This window comes from Dromiciops gliroides, chromosome 1 (genome assembly GCF_019393635.1).
Source record: "Dromiciops gliroides isolate mDroGli1 chromosome 1, mDroGli1.pri, whole genome shotgun sequence".
Classification (NCBI taxonomy): domain Eukaryota; kingdom Metazoa; phylum Chordata; class Mammalia; order Microbiotheria; family Microbiotheriidae; genus Dromiciops; species Dromiciops gliroides.
The window spans coordinates 688,795,733-688,820,744 of NC_057861.1; the positions used below are offsets into that span (position 1 = coordinate 688,795,733).

General features: G+C 38.0%; 1 long non-coding RNA gene across 1 annotated transcript in view; it reads right to left on the bottom strand.

Annotated features, from left to right (window-relative positions):
• Positions 1-9,198: 9,198 nt before the first annotated feature.
• The window catches only part of LOC122739353, a 41,468-nt gene continuing 25,654 nt past the window's right edge, over positions 9,199-25,012 (bottom strand). Inside the window, exons 2-4 of the long non-coding RNA XR_006354666.1 lie at positions 12,018-12,249; positions 10,653-10,751; positions 9,199-9,599 (exon numbers count right to left, since the gene is read on the bottom strand). This is a non-coding gene — a long non-coding RNA (uncharacterized LOC122739353). The remainder of the gene's footprint in view (positions 9,600-10,652; positions 10,752-12,017; positions 12,250-25,012) is intronic.

Sequence of the window (25,012 nt, forward strand, 5' to 3'; positions counted from 1 at the left end):
ATGGGAATCACCAGGACATCAGAGTGTTGCCTATATAGTAGGCTGAAAGGGTTTTCTCCCTTCTTGAGACTAGTATCTTAGGGCAAAACCCCAGATGATTTAACCCACTCACACTTAAAACTCCCACCGTGGGACCTCACTGTACTCATTAGTGGTTGCCTCAGTCGCTTCTTACATCTAGGCCTGACTTTAGTTACACTTCACCTCACTATTTGGCCAGCTATCATTCTACCATGCCCCTTTATCTTTGTCATTGCTCCTGGGAAGGGTATGTCAATCTATTCCCCAATGTCTCTACTTACTTTTCCTATAACTTTCCAGATCAAACTATCCCTCCCTGGCTACCACTCCTCTTTGGTATATATGCCATATCTCTTTATTAGAATATAAACTCCTTAAGGATAGGAACTGTCTTTCTTTTTGTGTTTGTGTCTCCAGCACTTATCACAGTGTTTGGCACATATATAATAAGAGCTTAATAAATTCTTTTTTTTAATTGAAAAGCTAGAAGTCTTCATTTATTTTGGGGGTAAAAATGAAAATCACTAGAATTTTGGAGGGGTGTTGCCTCACCAAAAAAATCTGTTTGTATCTTTTCTGAGAGAGAGGATAGAGTGATGCCATGAGTCTGACCTCCACAAGCTAGAAGCAAATCTAGCATTTCTTTTTGTTTTGTTTTGTTTGTTTGGATTTTTTTTTGTGGGGCAATGGGGGTTAAGTGACTTGCCCAGGGTCACACAGCTAGTAAGTGTCAAGTGTCTGAGGCCAGACTTGAACTCAGGTCCTCCTGAATTCAGGGCCAGTGTTTTATCCACTGCACCACCTAGCTGCTACTGATGCCATGAGTCTGAAGGGGCATAGGACATCACAGAAAGGTGGGATTCATTGAAAAGAGAGACACATTTATTTTTTATGGATTGGTGTGAGTGCTTTATGCATTTTCTGTATTTTCTATGGGATGGAATATGGGTTCTTTTGTACTTAATATGAATTGCTAGTTTGGTGCTTGTATGATCTCTGGGGACCTTTTTAATCACATTTGTGGAGACCTTGACATGAGTTGTATTCTAAAATTTTTCCCATATAGGCAGGGTTGTATATAGTAACAACAATATCACTTTTTTTTTTTTTTTGGTGAGGCAATTGGGGTTGATTGAATTGCCAAGGGTCACACAGCTAGTCTCAAGTATCTGAGGTCAGATTTGAACTCAGGTCCTCCTGACTCCAGGGCTGGTGTTCTATCTACTGTACCACCTAGCTGCCCCAACAATATCGTTTTAAGAACAACTTTGAATGATGAGTCATTTTGATTATTATAAACACACAAATTACCTACAAAAGGCCTATGAAGGAAGATACTATCTGCATCCAGAGAAAGAACTAATAAAAAGAAGCATTTATAGAATGATTTTATATATGTGTGTGTGTATATGTGTATGTATGTGTTTGTATATGTATGTATGTGCGTATGTGCATGTATATCTGGGGGAGTTGGAGAGGGAAGAAAAAAAGGAAAAAGTTATATGATAACTTTGTTATATATTCAAAAGGAATAGCAAATTGTATATAATATGTTTGTAGTTTCATGTGTAATCATTTTTTCCCCTATTCTAGTATGTTATGGAAATGCTTGTTTTATTTCTTAAATTCAGAATAAAATAAATAAAAATTTAAAAAAATGAAACATAAAGATTTGTGAGGAGGGTCTGTGTTAAATTCAGAACTTGGGGTGCTAGGCCACAAATTTCACTAAGATCATAGGATTTAGTTCTGGAAAACACTTTCAAGGTCATCTAGTTGAAAGCCTTTGTTTTTTGTAGGGAAGAAGAACCCATGGGCCAGAGTGGCAAAGTGACTTAATTATCCAAGGTTACATGGTTAGTAAGTAGTAGAGTTTGGGATTATTTCAGGGAGACTTGACCTTTTGCATGAATTCCTAAGTATCTCCATGCAACCCCTTAGGCATTTTATCATTTAGCATTACTCTAGACAATTTGAATGCTAATTTTGATCTCTAAGTTTATGTAGCAAGGTGAATTCAACATGTATTTCCTAAGCATTTTGAGTCTGGGAATCTGTGTAACAGTTTATCTAGTTCAGAAAAGAGTCAAGTGAAGAAGGAAGATGAATTGAGTTGCTTCTTAAAGGAACTATATACAATATTATGGATAATAGTACTTAGTCTCTAAAGTTTTAATAGTTATCATCTTGACAATTCTCAGATATTATGTGACTTACTCAGTATCACACAGCTACTCAGGGTTTGAGGTCAGAGGATTGAGAAATTTTTATTGCAGAAAGTAGACTTCAGCTGAGACTTGGAGGGAGCTAGAGTAACCAACAGGAAGGAGAGAGTTCTAGTTATGAGGTACAGACAGTGAAAATGCTTTGAAATTAGTGAATGTTTAATAAATGCTTATTGACTGACTGACTAAATTTAGGTCTCTCCTTTTGCCCTGTGATAAGAGCAAGGGATGACTTGGTGGGACAGCTCCAGGTCTTTCCTGGTATACTGCATCTGGAGAAACTGAGGGGCTTCCCTTCATATTGGGAATGATGAACTTCAGTGATGAGCCTATTAATAAGCACAGATTTATGGGGTCTCATAGCTAGAAAAGGCACGAAGGGAATACTATCAGCTTGTTTTGAAAAACAACATCCAAACTGATGAGATCACAAAGTTGTTCGAACATTTGAGTTTCTGGGACCATCTCCAAAAAGCTGAAAGGAATTTGAGCCACAGGCTGAAAGGTTCAGGAGGTCATTTACATTGCCATGTGTACTTATCTGACAATATGGCCTGCTCATCATTTTAGGGCTGGGAGAACCTGGCTGATGAGCATGTCAAGGACGTGCATATTGTTACAAACAATTTGAGGACTGCTGATAATTTCAGTGTCAGCGTAGTACACAATCACAGTAATTGTGATAAATTTATGGGAGATACCAGTATATCCCTTTGGACTGAGACCCTAGGAAAATAATGTATATAAGGTATAATAGTGGGTGAGAGAGTCAAAGAGGTGAAGGGTCATGTCATAGAGTGGAAAAATCACTGGATTTGGACCTGGTTTAGATTCATAGGGTCCTGGAGAGCTGGAGAGGGAATGGGACCTTAAAGGCCTCTGAGTCCAGTGTGATAATTTTATAGATGAGGAAACTGAGGCCCAGAGAAGTGACTTACCAAGGTCACACAACTAATAAGTATATGAGGCAAATTTTGAAGCCAGATCTTCTTTACTCCAAGACCAGTGCCCTATGCATTATGTCATGCTGAACTATGTTACCTGTGTGACCCTTGGCAAAATAGCCTTATTGGGTGGGTTCTATTTTCCTTTCCTGTAAAAATGTTGGATCAGATCATCTCTTTCTGCTCTGAATTGATGATGTTATGAACTAATACAAATTATTCTCTCAAATCCTTGAGAGAATCTATAAGCATAATGGGTCTAGATACTTTAAAAATGATAATGGTTGGAAAACTTAGTTATCCCTGGTAATCAATAATCTATTCCCTCCTTGTCCCCAGTTACAATTTTACTCTTTAAAACAGAGAACAATTGATGGAAGATCTTCAGAGTACAATGGGCATGGGAGATGCTTGATATATATTTTTTGTTGAATAATGTGTAAAAATTTAGAAAATAAAGGTAGAATTTTTAAAAAAGTATGTGTGTGTGTGTGTTATGTGTGTATGGAAATAGGCTAGAAAGTAGAGTCACTTTAGTGATCAATAACATTTGTAAATATAAACAATTTTGTCCTATAAAAATCCAAAGTTATGCATGACTGTTCTATGGAAAATGAAATTAAAATAACATTTGCAGCAAGAGACATTTTTCTAATGTTTGTCTGTACATAAAAATTTGAGAGGACTATATAGTAATGTAACACACACAAAAATGAAACGACTGGAACTCATCCAAATTAATGCTATTCTTCTTTAAAATAGGCACCTTGGGAGGTTATATACTTATTCTAACAATGTTTTTGCCATTGCTCAGAAACATTTCTTGAATTGCTTTTTGGAAGCAATCTTTCGAGGTTGAAGATAGAATTTTAGAGGTCATATAGTTCAGCTCCCTCATTTTCAAAAGAGAAAAAGGAAGCCTTGAGAGGTCATGAGACCTGCCCACAGTCTACTAGGTAGTAACTAAGATCCAGGATTTGAACTCAGGACCTCTTGACATGGAATCCAGGGTCTTTTTTCTCACTAGATAGTATTTACCTCTCCTTTTCTACATGAGAGCTTTTTAAATATTTAAAGACATCTTTTTTCTAGGTCTTCTTGGCTCCAGTCTAAACATCCACTGTGCCTACAACTCATCTTCACATAGCATGGTTTTGAACATATTCCTGGCCACACTTTTTTGGATAGGCCATAGTTTGTTAATGTCCCATAAATAATGTGATGCCCATAAGTGAATATGATAATCTAGATATTTTCTGATTGGGGCCAAAGGAATGCTTGCAGTCATGCTCTAGGCACTCTGTGTAGTAATGTTCTATTTTCCTTTTTGGCTGCCACATCCTGCTGTTGATTCTGGTTGAGCTTGTAATCCCTAAGGGTCAAAGGCCTGGCTCAGACCTTGGATATCATCCAACCCCCTCTTTTTTTCAAATATCTCTTGAACTCATTTTGCCATTCCACCCCCATCATTTTTCAAGGCCTAGAAATGTTAGTGATTTGCTCAGAGTCACATAGACAGTAGATGGTAGATTCATAATTCAAACCCAGCTCTTCTAATTTCAATGTTCTTTCTAGGTCCTCAGCTTCTATCCTGCCCAGGTCTTTTTTCATTTATATTGTTTTTAAGCCATTATTCTCATATCCTCTACTTATTAAATAAATAATTAGCTCATAAACTATCAAGTCAATAAACACTTCTTAAGTAGTTGGCAGCCAAATAGATGGCACAGTGGATAGAGCATTAGACTTTGAGTCAGTAAGACCCGGCTTCAAATCTTGCCTCAGACATTTATTAGCAGTGTGACCCTTTCATTTTTTTTCTTTTATTCAAGTTTTATTATACAAAATGATGATTATGGTAATATTTTTTATATAATTGCACAGTATAACCTATATGTGATTGCTTACTGCCTTGGGGAGAGAGGAGAGGAGGAAGGGAAAGAGAGAGAGAATTTGGAACTCAAAACTTTAAATAAAAATGGCTATTATAAAAAAAGAAAAGGGATTTTGCATCAGCAAGAATGATAGGATCATTCAAACACTGCAGTTTTCTAAATGTGATCCGGGCAGACTGGTGTCCTTGTACTCAGTCTGAGCCTCCTTCATTGTCTAGCAATAACACTAGTCCAAGATATATTTAACACATCTTATATCCATTTCCACTCAGGGATATCACTCTGCCTCCCTCCCATCTCTCTCTTCTCTCATCTAATAACTTCAGGCAAATATTATACACTATATATTCATGTGGACACATACATGGATGTGTACAATACAGGTGTATAGATGTATTCACACATGTGCATACATGTGTATAAACATACAGATATAAACATACATATATACAAGATGTATTATATACATATAGACATACATGTGTTTATATACATAGATAACAGTTTATACATCTGCAGTAAGGACTTAAATAGACCTAGGGATTTCAAGAGATGGATATGAGGGACGAGAAAATTCCTGTCATGTCATGTGGAAAATCCATTAAAAAACATGAAGGTAGGGCATTTAGTTCAGTCAAATTTTTAGTCTTATCTGACTCTTCATGACCCCATTTAGGGTTTTCTTGGCAGAGATACTGGAGTGGTTTGCCATCTCCTTCTTCAGTTTATTTTAGATGGGGAAATTAAGGCAAACAGAGTTAAGTAACTTGTTCAGAATCACACAGCCAGGAAGTGTCTGAGGCCAGATTTGAACTCAGGAAGATGAACCTTCCTGAAAACAGGCTGAGTAGTCTATGCTCTTCACTACCTAACTGCCCCAAAGGTAGGAGATAGCATTTCATATGGGAAGTGACAATGGGTCAGTTTGATTGGAATATGAGTGCATGGTGAGAATACATTTGGATAGAAAGTCAGAGCCAGATTGTGAAAAATTTTTGTTGTCATTGATGTTGTTGTTTTTGGTTTTGGTTGTGAAGAATTTTTTATGCCACACTGTATGTTTTATTCTAGAGTTAATTTGGAGGCTTTGAAATTTCTTGAATAGGGGAGTGGCATGGTCAGAAATGTGTTTTAGAAACATCATTTTGGCAGGTAAGTGGGAGATGGATTTGGAAGTGGAGAGAGTGGAGATAAAGAGACCAGTTAGGAGGCTATTAAAATAGTCTAAGCAATAGGTCATCAGAGCCTGCAACAGGGTAGTAGCTTTGATGGATACTAGCTAGGTCTGATAGATAGAGATGACAAGACTTAGGAATTAGATTTAGAGGGGTAGGGGTGAGGGAGTTGAGACAAAATTTGAGGCAGTGAGCCTAGGTGATTGGGAAAGTGGTAGATCCCTTGACAGAAATAGAAAAGTTAGAAAGAAGTATTTTTGGTGTGGGGTATGTGGATATTAGTTCTGTTTTGTGCATGTTGAGTTTGAGCTGTCTGTTGGAAATCAAGGTGAATTAATTGTGCAGAAGGCATTTGAAGATGTAGCAACAGAGTTTAGGAGAAAGTTGAAGAATGTATTTAGGAGTTATAGAGATGATAATTGAGCCTATGGAAGCTTTCTCTCCTCTCTCTCTCTCTCTCTCTCTCTCTCACAGACACACAGACACACAGACACACAGACACACACACACTAGATGGATCAGAATGGGGAGGGGGCTGGAAGTCAGAACAAATCACCAAATGGGCTGTGTAAGGGGATAAAATTCTAGCTATACTGTCTAAAATATCTAATGAGTGGTTGTCAATAAATTATAAGCTTTAGCAAGAGTTTAGACTTTTAAGCATGTATTAAGGAGAATAAAAATTTGGTGAAGAGAGAGAAAGAAGCCTAGATTCAGCTGTCTATCTCAGGGAGCCAATGTCTCCAGCTCCTCTCCCCACTGAGGTCCTCCAGAAAGACCGCGAGAGCCAGCCTCGCCCCTTCTTCGTCCCACAAGCCTCCTGTGAAACCAGGAACATCCCATCCACACCCACACACATCTCCAAGCTAATTGGCTGGTAGCTGTGATTGACAGTACCCACAAGCAAACGTCACTTCCTGACACCAAGGAAAGCGGAATGGCTTGCCCTCAGACACCTTCTCCTCATGGCAGAGCTTTCCTACAGTAACTCTCCAGCAGGTGGAGTCACTCCAATTGTTATACCTGGTTAGTAATAATAAGCCCCAGCAGGGCAGATAGAAAGAGACCTATAAAATATGGTTCATTAGTATATTATAAACAGGTCACCTTTGCACATTGTTTTATGTTTTCATTGAGATAATATTTGTAAAGTGATACATTGAAGGAGCTTCATAAATGTTGTTCCCCCTTTCCCTTCTTGCTTTCATTTCTGTACTTAAGAATAAAATCTCACCTTTATTTTGGGCTTGAAGACACTCTGTGCCATAGGTGGGGCAAGCATTCCTAACCACATTTTCAAAAGAAAGAAAATGAGGCTTAGGGAAATGGTGACTTTCCCATGGCACATGATTGTCAAATTCTGCAGTGGAGAATCGAACGGATGTCTAGGAAACTTTCTACTATTTGAAATGAGCCTTTCAAGTATCTAGGCATTTCCCCTGGTAGTTTCTTTTAGTCATGGTAAGAGTTGTCTTAATTTACCGGCAAGACATTTCTAATTGAATCTAAGCTTTTACTCTGATGCCTTCATTTGACTTTGCTTAAAGTTGTTTCTGGCCTTGTGTTTTAAATGACAGAAGATTTCAATGCCTGAGATTTGGAAATCATGTTGAGGAAAGTAGCTTCTTTTCTAATTTTCTTTGGTCATTTAGATTATCTTTTAAGACACTTGACATGTATTTAATTATAGTGACTCTTAAATATGCCTTCTTGGCCTCCCTGAGGACTCAAAATGATTCCAATGTTATTAAAAATTTCAAGGTAAGTTTAACTCTTTTGTTACAAATGATTGAATTTTTGAAAGTAGGTAGAAGGGAAATTTCTGACATTTTTTTTACCCTCCTTGTAGTTGAAACCACATGATATATAGTCAATGAACAGAGAATAGCTTATTATGATTGATGTGCCTAGGAACTAGAGATGATGATAATACAAGGTCCAAGGATTCATTGTTACCAAAGATTCTAGCAATTCTAGGTCCTACTTTCTGACAATGGTGTGTGTGTGTGTGTGTGTGTGTGTGTGTGTGTGTGTGTGTGTGTATAAGGGGATAGAGTAGAAGCCAAATAAATACAAAGTATGTAAGCCAGTTAAGATCTCAGGGCTAATATTTTCACTTCAAAGGCATAGAGGAGAATTGGGAAGATGTAGCTTTAACTAACCATTGCCAAGATAGGGATTTTTTTTGTCAGTGTCCCTGACTTTGAACTTTACCACTATGGCTCAGTTGCCTTTTTACTTTGGAACTTCCTTAAATCCTACGATCTTCTTAAGAGATTTCCATTTTGGGGACAGGACCAGGCTGACCATACTCCATTTTCCTGCTTGGCTATACTTCTGATTCTGGGCCCAGCCAGTGATCTTCCATGTCTCCCATGTCATGCAATCAATTCCAAAGTTCTTAAGAGAAACCTTGAGAGTGTCCTAATATCACTTTTTCTGACCACCATGTGAGTGTTTCCCTTCTGTGAGTTCTCCATAAACATAGTCTTTTAGGCAAGCATAAGTTTGGTATTTGAAAAAACACATTTAGCCCATTGGAGTTGCATTCTCTGCAGTAGAGTTTGAATGCTTGTTTGGCAGTTTAGCTCGAAAGAGGACCTCAGTGTCTTGTATCTTATCCTGCCAGGTGATCTTCAAAATCTTCTGAAGACAATTCAAATGGAAGCAATTCAGTTACCTGGCATGGTGCTGGTAGACTGTCCAGGTTTTCCAGGCACAGAAGAATGAGGTCAGCACAATGGCTCTGTAGTACTTCATTGTGGTAGTCAGTCTAATACCTTTTCTCTCCCACACTTTCCTTTGGAGTCTCCCAAACACTGAGCTAGCTCTGGCAATGCATGCATTAATCTCTTTACCAATGGGCACATCCTTGGAAAGTATACTACCAAGGTAAGTGAATTTATTCACAGCATTCAAAACATCTCCATTTGCTGTAACCAGTGGTTCTTCCTAGGGATAGTATGGTGCTGGCTGATGGAGCACCTGTGTTTTCTTTGAGTTAATTGTTAGGCCAAAATTAGCACAAGCAGCAGAGAATTGATCCATACTTTGTTGCATCTCAGCTTTAGAGGCTGCTTTGAATGCACAATCATCAGCAAACAAAAAATCATGCACCAACCCTCCCTCCACTTTATTCTTGGCTTTTAGCCTTTACAAGTGGAAGAATTTAGCATCAGTGCTGTAACTGACCTTGATACTGCACTCATCTTTATTTGACAACATGGCTGAAAACACCAGGCTAAAAAGCATTGAGCAAGGACACAACCTTGTTTTGCTCCATTGATGGCTGGGAAAATGAGAAAGCAATGTCCATCATCCAGAACCCAGGCAAGCATGCTGTTGTGAAATTGAAGAGAGACAAAAGAGAGCCATTAGATCAAGGATTCCTTGAGAACAAAATAATTTAAATATCTGTTCCCTCCCAAGCCAAAGTGATAAATAATTGTATTTGAAAAGAAAAACAAAACTCAAACAACGCCCCCCCCCCCAATTTTTAGTACTATCAGGACAGAAGAGTGGAAAAAATCAATTAACTGGAGTTTTTAAGTGCTTAGCATAGGCTGAGGATATAAAGAAAAATTGAAAATAGCCCACCTCTCAAGGAGTTTACAATCTTCCCCCCCTCCAGGGCAATGAGGGTTAAGTGACTTGCCCAGGGTCACACAGCTAGTTAAGTGTCAAGTGTCTGAGGCTGGATTTGAACTGAGGTCCTCCTGAATCCAGGGCTGGTGCTTTATCCACTGAGCCACCTAGCTGCCCCAGGAGTTTATATTCTTAACACATAATTATGCACTGAAGACTTACATGAAATTGGTACCTATCCAAAAGAATAAATAGGCTTCTTAAACTAATTTTAGTTAATTGTTTTTTCTGCTAGGATCTAAAGATGTTTGAAGCCTGTTTATCAATTTGAAAAAAAAAAAAGACAGCCTTTTTAAAGAACACTAGAAAAAAAAAAGATAAGACAATGAAATCAGATTCCTTAAGTAGAGCCTTGTTTTGGGGAAGAAACTAAAAACAACAACAACAAACTTTTACAGAAATGTCTCTATATTTAATTATTTTTCTCATTTCCTAACCAAGGATTTACAATGAACACCAAGGGCTCACATCAAACATTGGTTTGACTCTTCTTATCTTCTGTTCTCAGAAATTTTGCTGTGAGCCATTCAGTAAAAGTTCACTTTAGATTTTAAGTAAGCATGGATAAGTAATATATGTAGGGAAGAGCAGGTCATGTGGCCATTTGTGCATTGTGGTGCTGCCACCACAGCTGAGGGTATGCATGGTAAACTCTGGTTTTAAAGGCAATAGAGTGTAGTGGAAAGATAAGCAGGATCGTTGGACTAAATATCAAAAGAACTTTGTTTTTTTAGACATAGACCTTACCTCCATGTAACATTGGGAAAAGTCACTTCATCCTTTTCCTGTGCCTCATCTTGGAGATAAAGAGATTGGAAAGATGATTCCCCAAGGTTCTTTCTAGTTCTAAAATTAGAATTTAATTAAATTCCCTTACTTAAAATGTTATGTACATTATGAAAGAAATCAAAAGTCTATCCTTGTAAAAAGGCTTGGACAGATGCTGTTCTCTTTTCTTGCCTGCTGTTAAGAGGAAGAATGGGCCTTGCTGTTTCAACACTAAAAGAATATGGAGGAGGTAAATTCACTTTAAAAAGAGAAGCTAAGTCAAAGTGGTCAGTTAGCTAAGTAGTAAGCCCTTCTTTCTCTACTGCTTTGAAAGGCAAGTGTAGATCCTCTCCATCTCTATGGAGGTGGAGACAAGTGATCACCTAACTAACCTCTAATTGAGCCATGTGGAAGCAGAGTGCGGGATCTGGGATCTGATCAACTAGGGTTAGGATGCTGATTCATTTGACAGATGAGGAAACTGAGGATTACAGGGCTAAAGTGACTTACCCAAGGTCACACAGATAGTGAGTGTCAGAGACTAGATTCAGACCCAGGTTTTACAATTCCAAATTCACTTGTACCATGAAGCCTCTTTATGGAATTATGATGAATGGTTGAGTGTAGGTGATGGTCAGTGGATCCTGCCTCTATAACCTCTGTGACCTAGGGTGAGCTACTTCTTCTCTGGGCCTTAGTTTCATCATCTATAAAATTAAGGACAGACTACGTGGCCTCTGTCTCTAAAGCTGAAATCCTGTCATACTTTCACTTGAGTTAGAAATCGGGCTGTGTCACTTGCTACCTTTGTGACCTTGGGCCAGTCACTTAATTTCTCTGGGCCTCAGTTTTCTCCCCTGCAAAAGGAAAGAGTGGGTCCGAATAACTTTCAAGTTTACTTCTAGTTCTAAATCTATGTTCCTATGTAGAATATATATATACACACAAACACATATATATATACACACTTAAATAGATACATCTGTATGCATCTATAGGTACAGACATGTAGATGTATACATATATACACATGTATATATATGCTTGTGTATATGTACATTGTATAAATATCTTGGAGCCAGTCTACTGCTCTATCTTCCTTAAGAGTTCTAAGGGTGTCCTGAGGGGCTATAGGGTTATTTTCATTAAAAGATTGATCAAAGCCCCCATTCCAGTGTGCTCCCCTTCCAGTATCATCTTCAGTGATTAGCACCTAAATATCTGCTAACCAATTAATGTCACCTTAATATTTTTGATAAGTAATTAACATCAATTATCTTGTACAAAGGTATACTTGAATGGAAATAGAAATATTGAACTGGGGCATAATCTGTTTTTTATTACCTTGATTCCAGAGCAGTATGAGATCAAACTTAAAGTGGTAGCTAAAAGCATTCTTCTCATCAAGTTCACTTCTGAATGTGGCAAGCTGATCGATGAGTTTGCTCTTGAGGGCTGACTCCTTCCCAGACTTGGCTATAGTGGCTGCCCGTTCCACCATGTCCTCCCATCATTGGACCTCTGGAAGCTTTTGTTATCTTTTGAAGCTCCTGTGGTTGCAGCTTGGTTTCTTCATCTACCCAAGAGGAGGGAAGGATGAATGCAAAAGAGAAAGAACAAATAGAAGTTCTGTTTGTTCAGGGATGTGTGTCAAATTGGGTACAGAGAGCCAGCCATTAGTGTGACTTTGTTTCCTACTTGAAGGCTTAATGGTAGTTCTTGCCTTACTTTCCACCAGGGAAGAGAGAGTGATTTGGCCTCTTAGTGCCTTTTGTATGTGTACTCATTTCAGAATTAGCAACCAATTCAAAAGATTTTCTTCATTGCCATAAGTAGACAGGAAACAGCCAAGAATATCTATCCTGAACTAAGGACTGGAACCCCAACATTACATGTCTTCACATGGAATGTGATTCCCAGAAGTAGCTAGCAAGGTTTTGATGTGGTAATTCAGCTGGAAGAACATTAAACATGCCCCCAAGGCCTTGGCTCCCATTGGCTGGCCTCTGTTATAATTGTTTTCATTTTTTAAAATTCCAAATCACATTTCTACTTTCTAAAAACAAATTGGGAAAGTTTTATAGTTTTAGATTCTTGTAACCAAGAGTTTAACATCTTAGGGAAGGAGTTTTTTTTTTTTCTGGTCTTTCTATATCTCATTTTCAGGAGAGAAACTTCTTATTGATTTATTCTACCATATTAGAGATTTGTTCTACCAATTAGAAGGTGAGTTCTGTGAACCGCAGACACATGATCAGACACCTCAATTCCTAGAAAAGTTCAGTGAGGGCTGGGGTGTGGGGAGCAGATTCAGCTTGTGCAGGTCTCCTACTTCAGGTCCTTCTCAATGGCTTGGAGATAGAAGCTCTCCAGAGAAGGAAGCATCCAGTGGGATTAAAGAGAAGGGCAGGAGGGCAGCTAGGTGGCTCAGTGGATAAAGCACTGTCCCTGGATTCAGGAGGACCTGAGTTCAAATCCGGCCTCAGACACTTGACATTTACTAGCTGTGTGACCCTGGGCAAGTCACTTAAACTTCATTGCCCCTCCAAAAAAAAAGAAGGAGAGAGAGAGAGAGAGAGAGAGAGAGAGAGAGAGAGAGAGAGAGAGAGAGAGAGAGAGAGAGAGAGAGGCAATGAGGCCTGTTGGTTCCTGAAAGGATATGGATATAATGACATAATGTCCAGGCAGGTCAGAAGATATAGCCCTGTCTTCTGACACAGAGGTAAAAATCTCTTGTTGGCAGGGAGAGAGAAAGAGGGAAATAAGAATGATATTCTTATTCCTTATGAACTTAACTTGGCTTAAAGAAAGAAAGAAAAGCAACCAAAAAAAAAAAAGGAAAAAAGTGGGTAAGGTCTTTTTTAACAACTAAATATTTGCAAAGAGAGGGTACAATCAAGTGAACTTTATGATCTCAGGAAAAAAAGTCCCTTAGATTTATTTTTAGAGATTTTTGAAATTATTAGTCTAACTAGGTAGTCCACTGCCAAAGCACGAGATTCTCTGCCAGAGAGTTTGTTATATAGGGTTCTCCCAGAAGCTCTTTCTTGAAATAGGACCGTACTTCTTTCCCCCACAGCCCCTGCCCCTGGCTGAATTCCAAACCTTCTTTTTCTATTCCTGATCTATGGTTTTTGCTTGCCTCATATCTTTCACAATAAAAACTCAGAGAATTTCAGGACTGTAGAGGACCTTAGTCCAGTTCCCCTCACTTCTCAGATAATAAAACGGAGTCCTAGAGAGATGGGGTGACTTTTACAGAGTTATTCAGATACTTAATAGGAGAGCCAGGATTGGAATTTAGGTTGTTATTCTCTACTTCTGGCTAGCTCTTCTTGACCTTCACTGCAGCATCTCTGCAGAATGGAAGCCTGATCATGGGGGTTAGAAGGGAGAGGAAAAAGACTTTGGAATTTAGGGACTGTTTGGAAAGGGAACAAGAATGAGACACTGCTGAGAACACCCATAAATACCAGGGAGAGAGGTGAAAGGAGAGCTAGTGAAGGCAAACTTTGTGTATGACCTAATTTTGCACAAGGCTGTATCTGAGGGGAAAACCTGCATCTCTTCAGAAAGTCTGTGAGCACCTACTATTTCTATTTGGAACATGTGGGAAATAATAGGTTATTAGGATATACTACAGATCTGGCACAGATAATTCTTCTAGAACATTGGCCACCATACTGAAAACTAAATGTCAGAATGGACAACCCCAGTTGCCTAATGTGCTCAGGAATCCCTGCTATGCAGTTCAGTTTACATGATTCACCTCTGCTGAGTTTCACAGTCCCTCTTGGCTTGATTCTCCCCATTCATCCTTTGTATTCTCATGCAGTGAAAATTGTGTTGTACTGTGGTATAAGCTATCTCTATGGGCCTTAAAAGAGGAGAAGTCAAAGGATGGTGGTAAAACATGGTCTGGAAGCAGCCATGGGGATTAAAATATATGCTTATCCATTCTATTAATGTCTCTCCTATAGCCAAGTCATCCTGCCATTTTTCCCCCTTCCCCCCCCCCCATTTTCAATTCAACTGAAAAAGTCAACTGAAAAACCAAGGAAGGCAGAAGTTCAGGATAAATTAGAAACCTAGATTTATTTCAGCTAAATCACATCTGCTTGACACCAGTCACTATATAGTGAATTGTGGGAAAGGGATAGAGACTGGACCCTTGATTTTGTTGATTTAGGGGACTCCAGGATGAGGAAACTCCCTCTACCAAGACAGGAATCCCTTTTTTTTTTTTTTTGGTGATGCAATTGGGGCTAAGTGACTTGCCCAGGGTCACACAGCTAGTAAGTGTTAAGTGTCTGAGGCCGGGTTTGAACTCAGGTCCTCCTGAATCCAGGGTCAGTGCTCTATCCACTGCGCCATCTAGCTGCCCCCAACAGGAATCATTTTTATAACTTGCAGTCTTGGGGAATTCCCTAAAGCATTCAAAGTTAAGTGACTTGCCAAGGTTCAGACAGCAAAGGTCTTTTAGAAATGGGACCTGACTTTTTCCTAAAGAGATCATAAAAAAGGGAAAAGGACCTACATGTACAAAAATATTTATAGCTGCTCTTTTCATGGTGGCATGGAATTGGAAATTGAGGGAATTCCCATCAATTGGGGAATGGCTGAACAAGTTGTGGTATATGAATGTTTTTGTTTGTTTTTTGTGGGGCAATGGGGGTTAAGCAACTTGCCCAGGGTCACACAGCTAGTAAGTGTCACGTGTCTGAGGCCAGATTTGAACCCTGGTTCTCCTGGGCCGGTGCTTTATCCACTGCACCACCTAGCTGCCCCTATGGTATATGAATGTAATGGAATAGTATTGTGCTGTAAGAAACGATGAGCAGGAGGATGTCAGAGAAACCTGGAAGGACTTACATGAACTGATGCTGAATGAGATGAGCAAAACCAGGAGAACATTGTACACAGTATCAACAATATTGTGTGTTGATCAACTGTGATAGACTTGACTCTTCTCAGCAATGCAATGGTCCAAGATAGTTCCAAAGGACTCATGATAGAAAATGGTCTCCAAATGCAGAAAAAAAGAACTATGGAATCTAGATGCAGATTGAACCATACTATTTCTATTTTTTTTTCTTTTTTGAGGTTTTTCCTTTTTGCTCTGATTCTTCTTTCACAGCATGACTAATGCAGAAATATGTTTAATGTGATTGTACATATATAACCTATATCAGATCGTTTGCTGTCTTGAGGATGGTGGAGGTTGGGGATGGAGGGAGAAAAACTTGAAACTAGAGATCTTATAAAAACAAATGTTGAAAACTATCTCTACATGTAACTGGAAAATAATAAAATATTGTTATGAAAAAAATAAAAATTAAAAAAAAGAAGTGGGACCTGAACCCAGGTCTTCTTGATTGAGGCCAGCTCTCTAGCCAATGTGCTCAGAGGTCATTTCTTTGATGCTCATGGCTCCCAGTGACCCAGCTCCTTATCAAAGAAAGGCTATAGAGAAGTTGTGGTGCTGATTTTACATACTGCATCCTGCCATTTATATCACACAGAGATGCATCAAATCAATGGTTTACTCTAAGCTTATGAGAGACAGGCTGGCAGTTTTAGAGTCACACTTTATGATTCAAGGACCTTGACTGCAGCAAGAAAAATACTGCAGGAAACAAACCTTGACTACATCACGACAGCTCATCATTTTCCCCTGAAAATGAGAGCATGGAAAGTAGCTTTAAATATTCACCATCATTCCTAGAAAAACTACAACAAAAAACCATTAATACTTAATGTGCTATTGGATATTGCCCTTATCATCTGGATAGATCCCTGGCCTCCTATCTGGGCTCAGGACAGACTCTTGGCCTTTACCATACTCCTTTCTCACTGTGTCTAGCAAGATACATTTTCCCAAAGAAACGATGTTATATATAGGGGTTGGCTTGTCGGATTCATGACACACTCTTGTTTTCCTATCTTTCTGGTGAGATCAATCTCTTCCTCCCACATTCTGAATGGGATTCTTCCACCTCTTCTTTTTGGATTTCTGTTTTTCTGTTCAACTCCTTCCTGTCTTCTTTTTTATCAAGGTTCCTCCCCACCATGGTCCAATCAGTTCCAATCCCATTATTAGGCTCCCTATTATATTTGACAGTGACTTCCCTGAACTCTTTCTTCCTTATTTTGTTTTTAGTCAGGGTCCTCCCCCCTGTTCCTTCAAAGTAAAGAGTGAGTCACTGGGGAGAAGGCTTAAATGTATGTAATTTTAAACTAAATACATTTTTAGCAGCCTGTCTATAGTGTGCTGATACAAGACCATGCTATAAAAGTATCACTTGAAATCTTTCCCTGGTAACTCTTCTGATAATATTCTGCTGGGCCAGGTAAAGGTGTTTCTTGGCCGATCACAAGTAGAATGAAGACAAAGTGAAATCTTGTTGTATGTAGATCCCCGTATGTGTCTTATTCTTTACCAAATAATTCATTGAACAATCATTACTGGATTGTCTACAGTATCAACAAAGTGCCATATGAGGATCTTTAGCATAGTCCATAAGAAGAATTTACAGCCCACATGGGAAGACAAGCCATACGATTTAACTAGAAATAACAAACAGTTCGACTGAGATCTAGCCTACTTCATCCTGGCTGTATGAGTCTGCAAGATACAATATGTTCTAAGAACACCCACTTCTTCGTATGAGATATGTACGGCTTGAAAGTCTTTTGATTCTATGGGTTTACTTTTTTGTTTTGTTTTGTGGGGCAATGAGGGTTAAGTGACTTGCCCAGGGTCACACAGCTAGTAAGTGTCAAGTGTCTGAGGTCAGATTTGAACTCAGGCCCTCCTGAATCCCGGGCTGGAGCTTTATCCGCTGTGCCACCTAGCTGCCCCCACTATGGGTTTATTTTGGCGATATTTGTTCTTACTGGATCATAAAATTTGAAGTGAGAAGAGGCCTAAAACGAAGAGAAATTGTGACTTGTCCAAAGTCACACAGGTACTAGGTAGAAAAATTGGGATTCAAACTGACCCCAGATTTGGGATTTTTATGATCTGATACTACCTGTGTCCTCAGGTTCCCCATCTACAAACTGAGAAGATTGCACTAGAACTCTATCCTTTCCACTAACACTTTATGCTTCTCTGACTCTAGAATTATTTGTTTTATACCAGGTCCATCACCAATACATACTGTTTATGCTGAGAAACATTAAAATTATATTACAAAAGAACTTCATAAGACAGTTCTACTAGAGGGCTCTTCCTTTAAATGAAAATTTAAATGATTCCCTTTTCACAATAAAAAAGAGCCCCAAACAAACAACAAAACCAGAAACTATTTCCTAACATTTAAGTCAAGCTAAGAGAAATCAAGCCTGTTGTCTTTCCCTCATATATACTATGCAAAAAAGATAAACAACTATAGGAGAGGAAGAAAACATGAATACAATGAAAGAAGAGGAGAATTAAGCATCTATCATCAAGTAGTTTCATCAAGATTGCTAAAATCCTTTTCTCCCATACACATCTCTTTTGGACTATGCCAAAGTAGCTGTCATAGGCCACTGTTTGTAGATACTGTAGGTAATCAATCCAGTAGTGATTGTCCAGTGTAGAATAAGGTACATATGATGATAAATGATAACAAGGTTCTACTTTTTTTTCCATGTCAGAGCTTCCAAGAAAGTTTTTCCTGACTCAGCAGGATATTATCAGAAGAGTTTTGTGGGGAAGATTTTAAGAGACCCATAGCATGGCCTTGTATCAGTACAACAGGGAAATGAAAATTCAACAAATGGATTTTTCAGAAAAAAAAATGTGAATTTCCTTCATAATAGCAGGAATTAGTTTTTTTTCAGCTTGGATTTCTGTTTCTACAAAATTAGGAAAGTATCTAGAGGGGAGAAGGCTGGCTCCATAATTATCCTGGAGAGCTGAAGTCATGAATAGAAAAGTGAAAGAACAAAGACAACAACAAAAACCCTAAATATTCCCCACCATTCATAGAAAACAACTTTTGTAGATTTTCAGCACAAATAGCCTATTGCCTTCTTGGACAGTAAAAGGTCATCCTGGATACATTTTAAGACAGGAAGAGACAGATGGATAAAAAAATGACATTACATATTTTACTGACTGTTTGCCACTCTTTGGTGAAATGTGTCAAAAAGTTGCCATAAAGAGTAGGCAAGAGCAAGCGGGCAATTAATCCTACATGAGGCAAAATACACTCACTTAAGTACTGTAATATAGGAGAAAATAAAAGTCAATTTACTGAGACAAATAAAGAGGTGGATGATTATATACTGTTTAGCAAATGGAAAAGAAAAATGTTCTGTGTTTTCAACTGCTGCACGATTTTTAAAAGATGTAAGTAGGGGGAAATGGTACACATTGTATTCTTATTCTGGTTGGGAACCAGTCATTCCAGTTATTCCATGTTCAAATTTTTCTTCATCATCTTTAGACATTTAGTTGGTGCTCACAACACTAATGACTTGGATCTTCTCTTTATCATAGAAGACTATATAGTGAGTGGGGGCTGGGATAGCTAGATGAAGAAGGGTAAGAGTAATGTAAGATGGTGATGATTGATGAATGTATGTATGTATGGATGATTATGGGATGAAGATGGGGATTTATTGATGACAATGAGGATGGACTGATGTTGATGATGAGAATTGATTGATGATGATGATAAAATGTATGGTACTTACTTTGCTGGGCTATTGTGAAGAAAATTCTTTGTCAGGTATAAGGTACTATATAAATGTTATCTATTACTGTTGTTGCAAGAATCAACCTCATGGGTTTATTGTAAGGAAATCTCTCTTTAAAGTACTATATAAATATAGTTTACTATAAAAAATAATGAGCAGGATGCTATCATAAAAACCTGGAAGGACTTATGCAAAGTGAAATGTACTATACACAAAATAAGAGCAATATTGTAAGCTGATCTGCTGTGAATGACTTAGTTATTTTTAGCAATACAATGATCCAAGATAACTCTGAAGGACTTATGAAAAATTCAACCCATTTATAGAGAAAGAACTGATTGTATCTGAATACAGATTAAAGCATAATTTTTTGTTAGTTTCTTTATCTGAAGTTTTCTTTTTGTCTGTTTTCATTCACAACCTGGCTAATGTGAAAATGTTTTTCATGACTACTCACGTATAACTTATATTGAATTGCTTGAGTTCTTGGGGAGGAGGGTCTGGGAGGAAGAGAGGAAGAGAATTTGGAACACAAAGTTTTAAAAAATTGATCTCAAAATTTTTTTTTTGCATGTAATTTTGGAAAATAAAAATTCTAAATAAAAAATAAATAAAACAACAGCAACAACAACAACAACAAAATAGCTTGCTTCTGGGAGGAGATTTCCAGAGATACCACAAGGCCATCCAGCTCCCATTGGTTCAAACCTGCTCTGACCATGGGGTCAGGGTCAGCTAGCTCCTCTCATGGCTGCATTCAACATGACCTTGAGTAAGTAACTTACCTCTTAGCCTCAGTTTCTTCATCTGTAGAATGAAGAGGCTAGAATACATGATCTATAAAGTCCTTCTAAACTCTAAATTTATAATCCTATGATCCTAAATGAGCAAGTTTTTTATAAGAAACTTAGTAAAGGATGACTAGAATAGAGGTAGGCCTGGAGCTGAATCCAGGCTACTCTGGTAACAGAAAGCACATGGGCAAATACAGTGATCGGGGTACTATGAAATAGATGAATTCTCTTCTTTGTGACAATGTTTTTGGTTTGTTTGATACTAACTTTTGGTTTGTAATTCCAACTGTTACCTGCGAGGTCTCCTGGGATTTCTCTGAGATGCTTACTTCAGGTACCCTATGACCAACAAATGCCATAGTTACAGGTAGCCATTTGATCTAGACTATAACTCTGGGACACACTCTAGGTGTGCATTCATCTGTGCCCATCCTGGATGCTCATGGCAGGCACCTGTTCAAGTATTAAAATGAACAATACACATTACTTCCACTTTCTTTTTCCTTAAGTGATAGAAAATGTCAGCTCAAGTTGTGTATAAAAAGAAATAATTTTGTTGTTTTCCTTCCTTTGCTTTTTATTGGTCCATTAATATTGTATTTATATGACATGTATACATACATAAGTTTTTAAAAATCTGAGGCTGCAAAAGAAATTTCCAATTAATATTGGATAGACATGAAAAAGACAATGGAGATGCATGTGGTGGGTGTTTTACTAGGCTAAAATATATTACCAACAAAAGACTGCAGAGGACAAGTGGCATCATAGAAATTACCAAAAAGTTGCATAACTGAAAAAGGGTTTGGGCTGGTCAGGTAGCAAGAGTGAGGGGAAAAAAGGGTCCTTGTATTCCATTTGATTCCATACAATGTTAAGGTATCTAGAAGAAGGGATTCAGCATGTTGGATTGACCCCACTTTGGTGTATTTATGCGGGGATGACAATAGTGATACAGGATAAAAAGGCTGTAGTCAGTTGTAGATTATGCCATATTGATTGAAGGCAGGACACCCCCCGGAAACAATGTCATTGTGTGTGGGGGGTGTGTGAAAAGCATTATTATAATTAATTTTGATTGCAGGAAGAAAAAAAAACAGATGGGACAATTATACAGTCAGAACCCATACTATCACTAGTTTGAACATTTCACAATGATCATAAAGTCATTCAAAGGCAATGAAATAGGGTTTTTTTGTTGTTTTTTTTTAGGTAAGATAATTCCATCCAAAGTACTTTAGAGTATCCTAAGTCTTTGTGCCCCATAGAAAAATTAGAAAAGAATTATAGTTTTGCAGAACTGGAAGGTAGCCTAGGAGTCATCTTGTCCCATCCCTAATAAAAAGGATGACTCTTGTCTACACTACTAAGAGGCAACACAATGTAGTGGATAGAACTCTGGAAATGGAGTTAGGCATACCTAGGTTCAAGTTCCACTTCAGACACTTATTAGTTGTATGAGCCTGGACAAATGACTAACTTCTTTGTGCCTCAGTTTCCTCATCTATAAAATGAATGGATTGGGCTAGATAGCCTTCAACAACCTTTCTAGTAGATGTCCCTGGTGTGTACTCAGCAACCTCTTGTATACTTACAGTAAAAAATGGTCACTCAGGAAAAATGGCAAGGGGATTGATCTCCTATGGTGTGCTATGTTCTGCCCTATGTTCTGTGTATGCCTATCATATAGTTATTTTAAAATATATATGCATATATATATTTATCTATCTATTCATTCATTCATCTATTTATTTATCCATTCATTCATACATATATATGTATATGTGTGTATATATGTATAAACATGCACAAATATGTGGCCATATACACATACATGCACATATGGCCAGACACACATATTTGTGTATGCATACATACATGCACATATATGCTATACACATCTATATATCTCTATATACATACACACACACACACACACACATATATATATATATATATATATATATATATATATAGAGAGAGAGAGAGAGAGAGAGAGAGAGAGAGAGAGAGAGAGAGAGAGAGAGAGAGAGAGAGAGAGATTTCACTCTACCCTAGTGGAAGGTAAACTCCTGGAGGAGCTATTTTGCATTTTGCCTTTTTATCCCCAGTGCCAAACAGAATGTCTTGCACATGATTAGTACTTAATAAATGTTTGTTTGAGTGGATTGTCCTGAGTATTTGTACCCAGATCATTTGACTCCCAAATCTGTGTTCTTTCTACTACATCATGTTACCTCTCTAATCCTAGCTAGTACAGTGGGTATTGGTAGATATTACTCTCATTCGTTGTGACTACTTTTTAAAAGAAAAAACGATCTATCTTTTCACCCTCCTCTCACAAACCGTATCTCTCCTACTTGACTTCTGCTCTCTCGGCCTCCCTGCTTGTACTTCATGACCAGAGCATCAAATTTTCCCATCAAGCATTTCTCTGATGATGTTCTTTCCTCTACATTTCCTAAGCAGATCCTTGTTGGGAATGTTACATCTACCTCATATCTGACATGTGCCTTTCTATTACCCATTTTGTACTCTGAAGCTTTAATTCTTTGGAGATGATGGTATTATATAGAACCAGAACCATAATGAGGACAGAATATGGTCCCAACGACTGCAATTTAGGGGGCACAAAAGGTTAATCAATCAATGAGCATTCATTAAATATTTCCTATGTTAAGCAATAGGGATACATAGACAAAAATGAAATCATCTCAGCCCTGAAGATGCTTATGTCCTAATGAGGGAAGACAACATATACACAAATAGGGATATACAAGAAATATGCAAAGAAGATACACATTAAAATAATGATTTTAAACAAATTTAATTTCAAAAAATTTGTACTTATATAACACTTGTACTTTAGTAATAGAAACAATTGAACTTAACCCCTTATGGGCAAGAATAATTAGCTTACTTAGGAAGCTGCTAGGTGGTATTCTTCTTCTTGGCTGCTGTAGCTCTGGTTAACTACCTTGACTTGACCTTGCCCTATTTCTGAGCAGTGGCCTTATGGTGGCCCAGAGACTCTTTCCCTTTAACTTATGTTGGAGTCTTTCCTACTTTGAGTTGAGATGCTTTCTTGGAATCTTGCCCATAGAGCTTTGTGTCTTAGGATTTTCCATCTTGCACAACTGAACTTTACTTAATTACTTCTTTCTATTTTTATATCATGAACAACAGAGTTTATTCCAGGGCCTATTTATAACTGTTTGACTCAGAAATGTTTGATACCACTTATTCTGAGTACCAAGGGTGCTACTTATATCTACTTCCAGAAGCATACTTAAGTTAAAATCATGAGTCTTTGCTTCAAGGAGCAGCTTGGGGTCATTATAAGAACTGTGCTATCCTCTTCTTGCACCTTACACCCCCAATTCTCTTTATAGAATTGCTATATCTTTTCATCTTCTGCAACAGATGATGGCACAACAGTTGCAGTTTTTTTATGTTTATCTTTATGCTTATGATTATCATGAGCCCTGCCAGTTGAAAGCACCAAGTATTTCATGAAATGAAGTTTCTTGTTGTTTTACAGGTACATGATTTCTTTCTCCAAGAAGCTATGCATTCTTCTTCCCTTTAGCAGCAACTCTTTTTTATGTTATAGGGTCAGAGATTTAAAACGGGAAGGGATCTTAGTGGTTATCCTACCCACCTTTCTCATTTTACAGACAAGGAAACTGAAGACCAGAGAATCCCAGTGCCTTATGCAAGGTTACACGATGAATAAAAGGTAGAACTAGATTTGATCTGAGAACAAAACCCAGTGCTCTTTCCACAGCAACATAGTTTTTATAGTTATAATGTCAATATTGATATGACTAATGTCTTCTAGTAATATCCTACTCATTGGTTATTGAGCAAGTTCACATTCAGAATATCGATGGTTATATCAATGTTAAAGACAATGTAGCAATTGCCTTTTATTGTACCATTTGCCCTCTTTTGCACTATTCTGCTACTGCTAAAACAAAAGGGACCTGCTGGGTACTTAGGATCATTTAAATTTTTTCTTTATTTGATGACCAAATAATTAATTCATTATCTGGTGGCCAACCTACTGGTGATTAGATCGGGCTGTTTCCCAGAAAGCAGACACAGTATGTTGTTGGAATCACACCTGAAAACTTTCTAGCAAGATAGAACCTACTAGAACTGCCTTTCTCTTACATAGCCTTTGAGAATCCAGGGTTATCTATACAAAGGGATGAGGTATTAGAGAAAGCCTTTCAAAGAGGATAAATAATATTCAACGCTAGAAAATGTATTTTTAATTCTCTACAATGAAAAGGAGAGGCTCATAAATGGTTTTAGTATTCAAATCAACCTAATAAACATCCTGGTTATTCCTACAGCGGGTAGGCCAGGCCAGGCAGAGACTTTTGATGTGAAAATCAATGATAAATTTCAGGTAAGGCCTGGATAAGCTTTAAAACAGAAAATCACTAAAGGGGAAATGTATGTAAATGCCCTGTGGAATCAGCTAGGGCTATATTGGGGTATAATGTCGAATCATTATAATTATAATTATCTCAAGAGATAATTAGGTGTAGGGTGGCAGAAATGGAAGTCAAAGTCAGTAGAAACTTCTTGTTGTTGTTATTGTTTGTTTTGATCAATGCTTGTAATTTTATTGGTGTAGGGAACTAACTCCAAGTAAGGAAAACTCCTTTAGTCCTGTTCATCAGGAGCCCTACAATATACAGCCTTAGAGGATTGCTTTGGCAGCTGAAAAGTTAAATGACTTTCCCAGGGTGACATAGTGGTGACATAGTCAGAGGTGGTCTTGAATTCAGGTTTTCCTGACTCCAAGGCTGGTTCTCTATTATTTCCTGCTGCCTCTTATAG